The sequence below is a fragment of the Bos mutus genome, chromosome 16 (genome assembly GCF_027580195.1).
Source record: "Bos mutus isolate GX-2022 chromosome 16, NWIPB_WYAK_1.1, whole genome shotgun sequence".
NCBI lineage: Eukaryota > Metazoa > Chordata > Mammalia > Artiodactyla > Bovidae > Bos > Bos mutus.
Genome location: NC_091632.1, coordinates 61,204,131 through 61,217,077, shown reverse-complemented (window position 1 = coordinate 61,217,077; position 12,947 = coordinate 61,204,131).

Here is a 12,947-nt window from a genome sequence, read left to right as displayed (position 1 = left end):
TCAGTGCCTTCTGGGCCATTTAGCTCTCAGTAGACAGGCTTTTCTAGCTGGGTGTTTGATGATGTCCCTTTGTGGTCATGGCAACAGAGCAAGGGAAGGCACTGTCACCAGGAGTCTGAGAACAGAGCCAACCTCAGACCCATACCAAGATGAATGCTGGTGATGTCATTTTGTCACTGAATTCAACCTGTGAGCTTTTTCATTTATGCAATCCAAAAAATTCTCTTTTCGAGCCATCCGTGCTGCATGTTCTGTTGCTTATATCCTAAAGAGTCCTAAGTGATAAAGTCATGGTTCACTATTTTTTAAACTGTAAAGCATTTTCTGAATGTAGCTATTACATAATAACTTCTATGCTCCTTTTCATGATATCAAGAACTACCATAATATTTTCTTCAATTTACTTTTTCTGTCTTAATTTCTTACTACTTCTGTCCCATGTACAAATGTTTCACCCACGCTATTCTATGCTTCCTTCCCAAGAATATAATTCCATGTTGTCTATATTTTCATTGTATTCTTCATTTTTCCCTAAAATACCTTCCCCTACCTCATGGCTGACCATAAGTTCATTATATTCTAAGGCCAAGCTCAAATACTCCCTAGTGTGTGATAGAATCAACCCTCTGAGCTACTGGAGTTGAGTTCCTATCACTGTAAATCCATAGTATGATAATTTTGGTGAGTTGAGGGATCTCATTAAACAGAGAACAGCTTGAAGGCTAGACCCACGTCCATTCATTTACCTGCCCATTATTAAGTGCTGGCTGACATTCAATAAGCATTAATTGATTGAATTCAGGAATGACCTCCTTAAATGGAAAACAGCAAGATGAATGTAAAAGCTTAGAGTTGGCAAATTAGCCAAAGCTCAGCAAGTAGATGAAACTAAATTTCCTTGACCCTGTACAGACTTTACAGGGGCTCTTCCTGCTTCTTTTCAGTTTTACAAAACTTCCTTTTCAAATCAGAGTAACTGGCCCAGATTTGAAGCCCTCAAAAAAATGTAAATTTCTCTCCACTGTGTTTTCTTGCCTAGTAGGAAAAAAAAAAAAAGCAACACATTCACGTGGTCTTTCAACTATGGCTGTAACATGTACTCTGGGATTTTTAAGGATGGTTTTCAGAGGAAACAGAGATGGATCCTCTCCATTTCATTCTAGCCAAGGTTCACCTAAGCATATAGAGGTTTCCTTCCAGTTTTGTGCTGCTTTTTATTTCTTCCTCTAACGTTCATTCATCACCATGGATGCTATGCTCGGAGGGAAAGGGGTTTCAGTTGCAGAACTTGTTTCCTGTTAATTCTTCCATTCCAGAACATTTTGGAAACAGATGTAATGTCTTACGTTTAATAATAAAAGTAAAATAATTATATTCAGACAACTAAAGCCAAGCAAAAATAGTTTTACAAAGTGAATTTCTCTTTTCCCTTTTATAGAATGGGTATAACAATCCTTGCCTTTCTGTTAGCATCCATTAGTACAAATAATATGGGCAAGATCATTTGCTTGATACTTTTATATAAACATGAACCTCACTGTGTTCTACTTCCACTGTTATAGTTGACTCAATACTTCACATATTTGAATAAAAATATTCACTAAACATTAAAATCACCTATTAAAAAGTATTACATGACAAAAAAACAGATATGTGGTTTATATCACAAATAGCAGCAGCATTAAATATTTCCACTTTATTCAACAGGATCCAGAAGCACATTTAGAAAATAAATTGGAAAATTCTGTTCACTGGTGTAGTCATTTTTTGAGTGGATTGGTTCCTAGTCATTTTTATTTTATCCACAGTATGAAGTTCACAGTAAGTGGTAAATAAACATTGGTCAAATTAGTAAACCAATGACATAAGAAATAATGTTACTAACCACAAACTTTGGGAGGAAACTGAGCTTTAGTAAATATATCCAAAAATATTTGAAGGAGTAGGAATGACAGGCCAGTATTGATGAAAGCACAGTGCTGAGGGCTTGTTTTGCTCCTGCTGCAAATCCTTTCATGGATATAGTTGTTGGGTACACTGACTTTAATGTGCTAAAGGTATCAAAAATAATAAGCAAACAAAACCAAAAATTTAAAAATAAGCAAAACCAAACAAAAATTAATAATGATGACAGGAAAGGAAGTCTTCAGGTTCAACACTGTGCTTTGATATACAATCTGTTTATTTCCTCTGCTTCCCAAGAGCCCACGGAAGTGCTTGCATAGGATAGTGTAGCTCTTTCTCATAAAGTACATCTCCTGGACTAGTTGATTGTTTTAGTTATGTTAGTGAACAATTTAATTAAAGCATAAACAAGGACTTCTCCGGTTTTTAGAAACACCCATGTTTTGGCCAGCAAGAATGAAAGGGGGAGATTCCTAAATGGATGGTGACTATCTTCTCAGGTACTGATGAAAGAAATAAACAAGGGGGAGATATAAAGAGGTCACCATGAAACTGCTCAATCAGGTGACTGCAAGAGCAGCATTTCTTCCATTGCATGGACTCAAGGGCATCGTTATGCAATTTGAGACTCCACTAGAGTTACCCAATTAGGTAACTATTACAATGTTACTCCTAATTCTGGGATGAAAGAAATCAAATCTAATTCTTGCACTTCCAAGGAAAGGGATTTTTCAGTCACGTCAGGGCCAAGGATTGAACTTGAAATTCTGCTAACACAAAACTGAATCATTCCATTTCACTAGAGTAGGAAGTCCGGAGAAGGCAATGGCACCCCACTCCAGTACCCTTGCCTGGAAAATCCCATGGACGGAGGAGCCTGGTAGGCTGTAGTCCATGGGGTCGCAAAGAGTCAGACACGACTGAGTGACTTCACTTTCACTTTTCACTTTCATGCATTGGAGAAGGAAACGGCAACCCACTCCAGTGTTCTTGCCTGGAGAATCCCAGGGACAAGGGAGCCTGGTGGACTGCCGTCTATGGGGTCGCACAGAGTCGGACACGACTAAAGCGACTTAGCAGCAGCAGCAGCAGAGTAGGAAGTCAGCTCAGAATAGAATTTTGTCTATTTTTTACCAAAAGAAATGTTCCTGGGAACATAAACCTGTCTGCATGCTAAGATCATTGAATTTTACAAACACCAGATGAAATTTTGGAAGAGGAAAAATTATTTCTTTTCTTTTTCTTTTTTGCACCATTTAGCAAATCCACTGGCCACTCAACTACTTTAATTAGTTCTCCCAAACAATATCAGAAGATAAACACAAGATCCGATTGATTACTCCTACTTAGATGAAGAATTGTGAATTATTTAGTTTGGCTCTGAGACCTTGTTTTATATGTGCACATGTATACCCACTTGTACCAACATCTAGTAAATTGGCTTTAGTTTTAAAAATAATCTTGCAGTCAAGCAGTGCATCACACAAGCAAAGACTGCTTGTGTGAAGACGGACACCTGGTGGCGAATCTATAGAACTGCAGCCCAGGAAAGAATTTGAGTATGTCTTTTTTTTCACCCCCCATTTCCCCTCCTGCTTTCTGGGTACAGACTGCTGTTGACGGTGGACATACTGCAGCTGTAGGAAAGTGAGTCTCAAGCTCAAGTCAAGAGATTTCCAGAACAGTTACATCAACTCCATGAAAGCTCCAGGTCACAAGTTCTCTAAATTATTTAGAAAGCCGACCGATGTAGCATGCTAACCATTTTTAAAAGCTACTAAAATCTCTTAACCGAGAAGCAGAACAGGGGCCTCAGTGTTTGAGAGTAAAGTTTAATCTCCACCTAAAAACTTCTGGACTTCCTCTGTCAGGATAATGAGCTTCTGTTTTCTTTGGGGAAGAAAAAAAGAAGTGTCGATTCCTTTGGCACCACAAAAACAAGCTTCTAAATATGGCCTTGCCCCAGAAACGACCCTGTCTAACTGCTTTTCTGCAAATGGAACTCTGTGGGACAAAAATACGTAACTGAAAGAAAGAGAAAGCCAAACCCCTCTTTCTTGCTGCTCCTGGCTCCTGGTTTTACTCTCTAATTTTAAAGTGTGGAGATGAACTTCTAGAAACCTAAAGAGAATAGTTCCTGAACTTCCTCATGGTGTGCTTGGTTTCGACGGACGATGGAATCAAATCTCGGACCCTCACTGTCAATCTTGGCAGCTGTAAGTGAGGAGGAAAGGCAGAGCGTGTCTTCTGCTTGGATCGAGGTGATGGTACAGTGACACGGTGCAGGTCCGGGAGAGTCTCTGATGTCCCCTCAACCCACCCCAGAAGAAGGCATCTTTAGTCTAATGGGCTGACTTCATGAGAGAAAATTCCAGTCACTGCGGCACATGAAGCGGCAAGAGATCGTGGTCAGGGTGGCCTTTGCTATGTACCAAGCACTGTGTCGAGTCCCATCACGTGTGTCTGAGGCTGGCACTCACGGACACAACCTCAGCGTCCTTGTCGTGGTGAGGAGAGGGCTCAAGTCTCCGTTTCTGAGCCTCAGCCAGGTGTGCCATCCTGTTTCTAACACACGTGTGTACGTATATACACATGTGTGCATGTGTGCTAAATCGCTTCAGTCATGTCCGACTCTTTGAGACTCCATGGACTGTAGCCTTCCAGGCTCCTCTGTCCGTTTGCACACCATAATGCAACAATAAAGGCCTTCCCAGATATTCAGAGGCTGACTGGTCAGCATTTTTATTTACTATCACAGAGAAGAGTAGGAAAAGGTGTCATAAACCCTCCTTTTTACAAGAGAAGACACATTCATTCAGGATGAATAAAGCACGGTATGTCCTTTCCCTCCAAACATCCTCGGTCACAGCAGCTAGAACTTGTGACAAGGACTAGGAGACACCCAAGGAAGAGGTTTCCTACAGCTGCTACAAGAGCTATCATATCACGAGAGACATTTAAATTACAGGTACACCGCCCTCTTCCTGAAACTTTTATGAGCACGTGTGTTACAGAATTCATATCTTTTTGGATGTTAGGTAGGTAGTTCAGTCCATATACTAAATATTATGTAATACTCTCCTCAGGTCATAATTAACACACAAAGAGTTCTGTAACAGAACATATAAAGGACACATTAAGAGGAATCTATTGATCCAGGGACTTCCTTGGAGGACCAGGAGTTAAGACCTGGCCAGTCAGGGAACTAGGATCCCACATGCCTCCCTGGCCAAAAAAAAAAAAAAAAAAAAAAAGAATAATAGAAGCAATATTGTAACAAATTCAATAAAGACTTAAAAAAATATGTAGTGTAGTATGCACACATTCATGCATGCTCAGTTGGGTCTGACTCTTTGAGATTCTTTGGACTGTAGCCCACCAAGCTCCTCTGTCCATGGGATTGCTCAGGCAAGAATACTGGAGTAAGCTGCCATTGCCTCCCCGAGGGGATCTTCCCCACCCAGGGATCAAACCCACATCTTTTACATGTCCTGTACTGACAGGCAGATTCTTTACCCACTGAGTCAACAGAGAAGCCCTCTTAAATGGTTCACATCAAAAAAGTCTTTAAGAGGGACAAAGACAAAAAAATAGTCTCATGTTGGTTCAGATCAGGTGTAGTCACTAAATGCATCTGACGTACAAAAAAAACTTGTTTATCGGACTATTAATTTTTTTAAAATTGTAAACTACAAACTGTGGTCCTGTTATGTGATGAAAGTCATTCACAGACATGCTATTTTGTTTAAAAGGCTTCGATAACTCCTTAGAATCCAAACGAGAAATCTACAAAATTATGAAGACAATCTGTTATCGAGCACCTCATCTCTTTTGTTCTTCAAAAATCAATGCATTCACAATGAAAAGATAATTTTTAGAAGCAAAGAGAAGAACATCTTCATGATCTGATGTTAGGTCAAGTGTTAGCAATGAAAACGAAAGCACCATCCATAAAAGAAAAAAAATGATGTTTATTAAAAACTTTGCTCTGCCAAATCACTGTTAAAAGAATAAAAAGGACAAGCCACAGATGAGAAGAAGATATTTTCAAATCATATATCCAACAGAGGACTTGTAACCAGAATTTAAAACCCTTAAGTTCAATGATAAGGAATTCAGTTACAAATGGGGAAAGGACATGAACAGATGCATCACCCAAAAAGATTTAAAAAATAGTAAATAAGCACATGAAAAAAGATGTTCATCACTATAAGCCATTAGGATAATGCAATTTTAAGCCACACTGAGATGCTATTACACACCCATTAGAATATCAGAAATGAAAAAATACTGACAATACCAAGTGTTGGCAAGGATGTGGAGTACTTTAAACTCACATGGTCTGATGGAAAAATGCTCCAGCCAATTTGGAAAATGGTTTAGCAGCTTCTTATAAAGTTAAATATGCACTTAACACATGACCTAGCAATCTTACTCTTGGGTACTTACACTAGGTAATTGAAAACATATGTACACATGAAAACTTGTACACAAATGTTCATAAGCAGCCTTTTGTGTAGTAGCTCCAAACTGGAACGACTCAGATATCCTTCAGTGTATAAAAGGAGGAACTAACTATGGTATACCATAGGCTACATAACTATTTAGCAACGAAAAGAATGAACTATCGATACATATAACAACTTGGATGAATTTCAGACAGTATGATGAGTGAAAGAATCCCATCTCAAAAGACAAGGCTATAGGGATAGAGAAGAGATTCGTGTTTGCCAGAGGTTGTGGGTGGGGGGAGGAAATGACCATAATAGGATAACACGAGGGAGGATTTGGGGAAGTGATGGAACCTTTCTGAATCCTGGTCATAGCAGTGGTTACGCAAACCTGTAAGCATATAAACGTGCATAGAACTGTACACCAAGGAAAGCCAATGTCAGTCTATGATGATTTAAAAAATAAAAACCCAGTAAAAGCCAACACATTCACATTTGTCTGTGGTGTTCAGTTTATTGTCAACCTCACCTTCCCTTCACTGATGACATCGTCCTTCAGCCAACTCTGCCTTCATGACTAGGAGGCATGAGGTATATTGAGCTACTGGGCACACAGATGAGTAGGGCAGAAGCCCTGACAGTCAGGGCTATGACTAGGCAGAAAAATGAGACAGCACGGTGGAGAGCTCTAAGTGACTTACATGACACCAGTTCAAGCTGGTGATCACCAGGGATTGTATGCACAAGGAATTTTTTCTTAATTTGACCATGAAGGAATAATTGCTGTGCTTAACTATTTTCTTATCACATACCTGGTAAGAATACATTTTTTTTTTTTGTAAATTTTGAAGACTCCTTTGTTTTGGCCAAAAAGATAGTAAATGAATATTCTATTAGGTGATATGAATGGTGTCTGCTAGATTGCAAACTTACTGAAACATGGCCCATGTCTATTTCTACTTGTATATTCCAATAGCTAGTACTCTGACACATGGAAGTCCCGTCACTCATGAAATATTTATGAGATAAATAAGCGAGTTGACATCAACACATTTTAATCATTGCAAGCCTTTCTACTATTATTTATTTAGCTATCATGTTCATCAGTATAGCTTCCGCCAATCATCTGGAGATGAAGCCTGTATTTTTATTAATATGTGCATATCACATTGTCATGCTGTTTGGGTGGCATTTCTAAGGGGAGAGTCCCTAAAAGTGCGTCATAATGATTAGTCATGTCCTATGGCATCGGTCTTTGAAACCAAAGACCATAGCATACCCTCTTAATATCTTCAGGAAATAAATACCAGGAATGTGAATGCAGATCCTTTTAGAAGACCACTAATCCTGCTGTGATAAGTGACTGGGCAGTTATTCAAGTGGGGTGTTTGTGCTGCCATGGAAACAGACAAAGTTGGTGTTTTCCAGTGTTCTAAATCCAGAGTCCTAATCTAGATATAAATACGCTGAATGTTATGAATATAGTTTCCTAAACTGAGCCCTACATCTGCGTCCTCATCTGTGAGATAAAGGTCACTTACCACGAACTGATGCAGAGTCATGACGATTAAGGTCCTTACTTATAAAAAGTCATTTTTATTCCCATCTGAGCAAAAGTGAAGTTCAAAGTCAGAGTTCCATCAGAGTTCAGCTTCTGTGATCCATCAGACGATTCCTGTTTAGAAGAGAGCTTTCTAAAGTAAGTGCTAAGTATCTTAGGCAAAGAAATCCAGCTGTGAAAATACTATTAACATTTGTACAGTTGTTTTATATGTGGATTTATTTTTACTTGCGCTTATTTCAGGGCAATTCTTCGGAGAGAAGTCCCTCTTTCCCTACCTCCCTCCACATCGCTTACTCTTGCTGCCCCTCATGGGTCTTTTGAGAAATGACAGTCTCTCTCTCTCTCTCTAATTCTTGTAGGTCACAAGTGTTCTGTGTCACGGCACACTGCTGACTAATTTGCATTAAGTGATGGTAGGAGAAAGAGCCCCGGAGAAAAAGCAGTATGCCTGCTTTTGCCAAATTGGAGCTGACCCAACTAGGAAAAATTTCCAGTGTACTTTCATATTCTCCTGCCTCATGTGTGTGTTCCTGCTGCCTAAACATACATTTCTGACACGGGGTCTTGGACACCCCGGGAGGTACAAGGCCCTGTGGATTTTTTGTTCCAGGAGGTACGGGGACTTCATTTATTTAATAAGCTCTTTCTGAACTGTCTACTATATGCAGGAACTATGGGGAGAAAGACATTCATCGCTGCCTCCTAAGATCTGAAGATGTTTTTGCAAAGAAACAGCAAACGTGAATTTACTTATTCATGGGATATTATGCACCTAACGGTGTTCAAGGCACTAGACTGAGTACAGCTCTAGAACCTTGCAGAATGAACAGGGCATCAACAGACAGGGAACCAAAGGAGGACAGGGCAGGTGGCAGCTGGAGAAAAAACTTGGAACCAGAAAAGCAAAAGGTCAATTAGAAAACCTCTTAGGCACAAATCAGAAAAAATAGGGTAGCCTGGGAAAATTGGAGACTCAAATCTTGACTGCCCCTTACACATGCTGAATCTATTTCCTCATATACAAAATAAAGATAACAATGACACTCTGCAGGATTGATGTAGGTATCTAATACTACCAGTATATGGAACCCACCAGATACATAGCAGGCAGTTAGTAAACCATACTTACTAACAGTATTATCAGTTTGCCAGTAACAATTTATGAAGTGGAAATTGGGGAATAAGGCTGCAAAAGCTGTTTGAAGCTTCAAATAGATGGCCTCAAATACCTGGCTAATTCTGTGAGCAGTGAGCAGTTGCTGATGGTCAGGGGAAAAAAGAGTGATAAGATCATGGATCTGTTTTTAGAATAATGCAGAGCAGGTTGGGCTTCCCTGGTGGTTTAGAGGTAAAGAACCTGCCTGTCAAAACAGGAGATGTGGGTTCAATTCCTGGGTTGGAAAGATCCCCTACAGAAGGAAATGGCAGCCCACTCCAGTATTCTTGCCTGGGAAATCCCATGGAGCGAGGAGCCTAGCAGGCTACAGTCCATGGGGTCTCCAAAGAGTCAGACACAGCTTAGCGACTAAACAATAGCAAGAACAGGTTAGGAGCAGGGAGAGAAAAGACTTAGACCAAGCAGGTGAAGTTGCTACAATTTTCTGTTGATGAATAAAAAGCAAGAGTTGCCATTGCAGTGCTGTCAGGAAGTTTCTATTCTGCTTGAAATACATTCAAATTTACATCAAGAAACTTTTAGGTAAGGCATAAATAATTTAGTACTGTTTTCTGTCCTTTAGCAATTTCCAAGTTTTATCAAATATTTATCTAAGAAACAAACTGTAGAAAATTCTTAAAGAGATAGGAATACCAGACCACCTGACCTGCCTCCTGAGAAATCTGTATGTAGGTCAGGAAGCAACACTTAGAACTGGACATGGAACAACAGACTGGTTCCAAATCAGGAAAGGAGTACATCAAGGCTGTATACTGTCACCCTGCTTATTTAACTTATATGCAGAGTACAGCATGAGAAATGCTGGACTGGATGAAGCAAAAGCTGGAATCAAGATTGCTGGGAGAAATATCAATAACCTCAGATATGCAGATGACACCACCCTTATGGCAGAAAGTGAAGAGGAACTAAAGAGCCTCCTAATGAAAGTGAAAGAGGAGAGTGAAAAAGTTGGCTTAAAACTCAACATTCAGAAAACTAAGATCATGGCATCAGGTCCCATCACTTCATGGCAAATAGATGGGGAAACAAAGGAAACAGTGACAGACTTTATCTTTTGGGGCTCCAAAATCACTGCAGATGGTGACTGCAGCCATGAAATTAAAAGACGCTTACTCCTTGGAAGAATAGTTATGACCAACCTAGACGGCATATTAAAAAACAGAGACATTACTTTACCAACAAAGGTCCATCTAGTCAAAGCTATGGTTTTTCCAGTAGTCATATATGGATGTGAGAGTTGGAGTATAAAGAAAGCTGAGTGCCAAAGAATTGATGCTTTTGAACTGTGGTGTTGGAGAAGACTCTTCAGAGTCCCTTGCACTGCAAGGAGATCAAACCAGTCCATCCTAAAGGAAATCAGTCCTGAATATTCATTGGAAGGACTGATGCTAAAGCTAAATTCCAATACTTTGGTCACCTGATTCAAAGAACTGACTCATTTAAAAAGACCCTGATGCTGGGAAAAATTGAACATGGGAGGAGAAGGGAATGACAGAGCATGGGATGGTTGGAAGGCATCATGGACTCAGTGGACATGAGTTTGAGTAAACTCCAGGAGTTGGTGATGGACATGGAGGCCTGGCATGCTGCAGTCCATGGGGTTGCAACGAGTTGGACACAATTGAGCAACTGAAATGAACTGATGTATTGGTAACAAAACATAAACGTGATGTGGTAACCTTCCATTAGAACTTGCGCATGTGTGTTAGCTTTTGTAAAAGCCAGACCAGAGGACATCTGCCTCCAAGAGAACATGTCCCTTCAATGTCCACATAGATCTGAGTGGAAAAGGAAAGGGGGAATAGTTTTGGAAGGATGTCACCTGGAAGCTTTTATTCAGACCTTTCAGCACATTTTGAGGGGAAAAACCTGAATGTCCGAAAGGAGAAAAATCATTAAACATAGATATATTTTAAAAATGGTGCAGTCATTAACATCATGTATTTAGAAACTTTTAATGACATGAATAAAATGTTCATGGTACCTTAAGCGAACTAAGCCAGAGAGAGATAGTTCATCCAGATGTAATTTTTGTTAAAAAATTAAACATAACATTTAAACATATAAATAAGAAATGAAAGAAAACACATTAAGTTTTTAACAGTGGTTGTCTATGACTGGAAAAAAATTGTTTTAACTGAAAGATTGCAAACTGACAGCCAGAACTAAAAAGAGACTTGCAGACAAAACAAAGTAAGAGGACTAGGCATACATTATGCAACAGTTCATTTGGCACTGTGATTCTCAAATATTCAAAGAAAAAATTAGTGCTGATTTTATTTTAAGGGAAGTAGACTAATACAGTATGTAGTATTGGAATAATGGCTTCCCTAAAGCCGTTATCTACATACTAATTCCAGAACCTGTGAATATGTTATCTGCTATGGCCAAAGAGACTTTATGGATATGATTAAAGTTGAGGACCTTGAGATGCAGAGGCTATCTATCCTGGATTAGCTGAGTGAATCAGCCTAATAACAGGAGTCCTTATGGTTGTGGAAGGTTTGAACTCCAACATACGTCTTATTTTTAATGTAATAGATTAATCTCTAAAGAGGTCCCCTTTCTTTGACAATTCCTCTCTTTTTTGTTTGCACATGCCTTTACTTTTTATATTAGTTTTTATAGCTAGACTTAAAAAATTTTTATTGAAATATCATTAATATACAGGGCTTCCCTGGTAGCTCAGCAGATAAATAATCTTCCTGCAATCCAGGAGATCTGGGTTTGATCCCTGGGTTGGGAAGATCCACTGAAGGAGGGCATGGCAACCCACTTCAATATTCTTGCTTGGAGAATCCCCATGAGAGAGGAGCCTGGCAGGCTGTAGTCCATAAGGTCACAAAGAATTGAACAGGACTGAGTGACTTTCACACCCGTGAATATATATATATATATATATATATATATATACCCATACATACATATGTATATTCTTTTTTAGATTCTTTTTCATTATAGGTTATTAGAAGATGTTGTTATAGTTCTCCATGCTATACTGTGCTATACAGTATATATTTGTTGACTCTCTTCGTATATAGTAGTTCATGTGTGTATGCAGTCACCATCATGTTTGTGACCACCAGGATCCTCTGTCCATGGGAATCTCCAGGCAAGAATACTGGAGTCGGTTGCCATTTCCTTCTCCAGGGGATCTTCCTGATGTAGGAATTGACCTGAGTCTCCTATGTCTCCTACATTGGCAGGCAGATTCTTTACCATGATCCACCTGGTGGGGTGGGGGAGGGAAATATACACACATAGTTAGTGTGTATATTTTAATCCCAAACTCCTAATTTATCCACACCCCTCACCCCACCACCCATTTCCCCTTTGGTAACCATAAGTTTCTTTTCTATGTCTGTGAGTCTATTTCTGTTTTGTAAATAGGTTCCGGGCCAGATTTGAGATCAGTTTTGACCAATAAAGTGTGGCAGAAATAACACTCTGTAACTCCTGAGTCCATTTCTGACGATGACTCTCAGTGTCTATTTCCTGTGTTGTAGACTCAGCTGCCTTGTTGCGAGGAAACACCGTAGCCCTTGGAGAGGCCCGTGTAGAGGAGAATTGAGACCCTTGGTAAATAGTTAAACTTCCATTCAGCAACAAGCACCAATAGTCAACTATGTGAACAACCCAGTAGGTACCCAAGATAGGATTACTTTTTAAAAAATTCTTTTTTATACTTTTTAATTTAATATTTTCTTCTGCAAGTATATATTCATCAAACTTGTGAGCACTTTGATGCAAGGACCCTGTCTTATTTGTATTGGCATTCCCCAAAATAAGCCCATGCCTGGCATATAAAACACACTTGAAACTATTAAAAGAATGAAAAAGTAAGTGAATG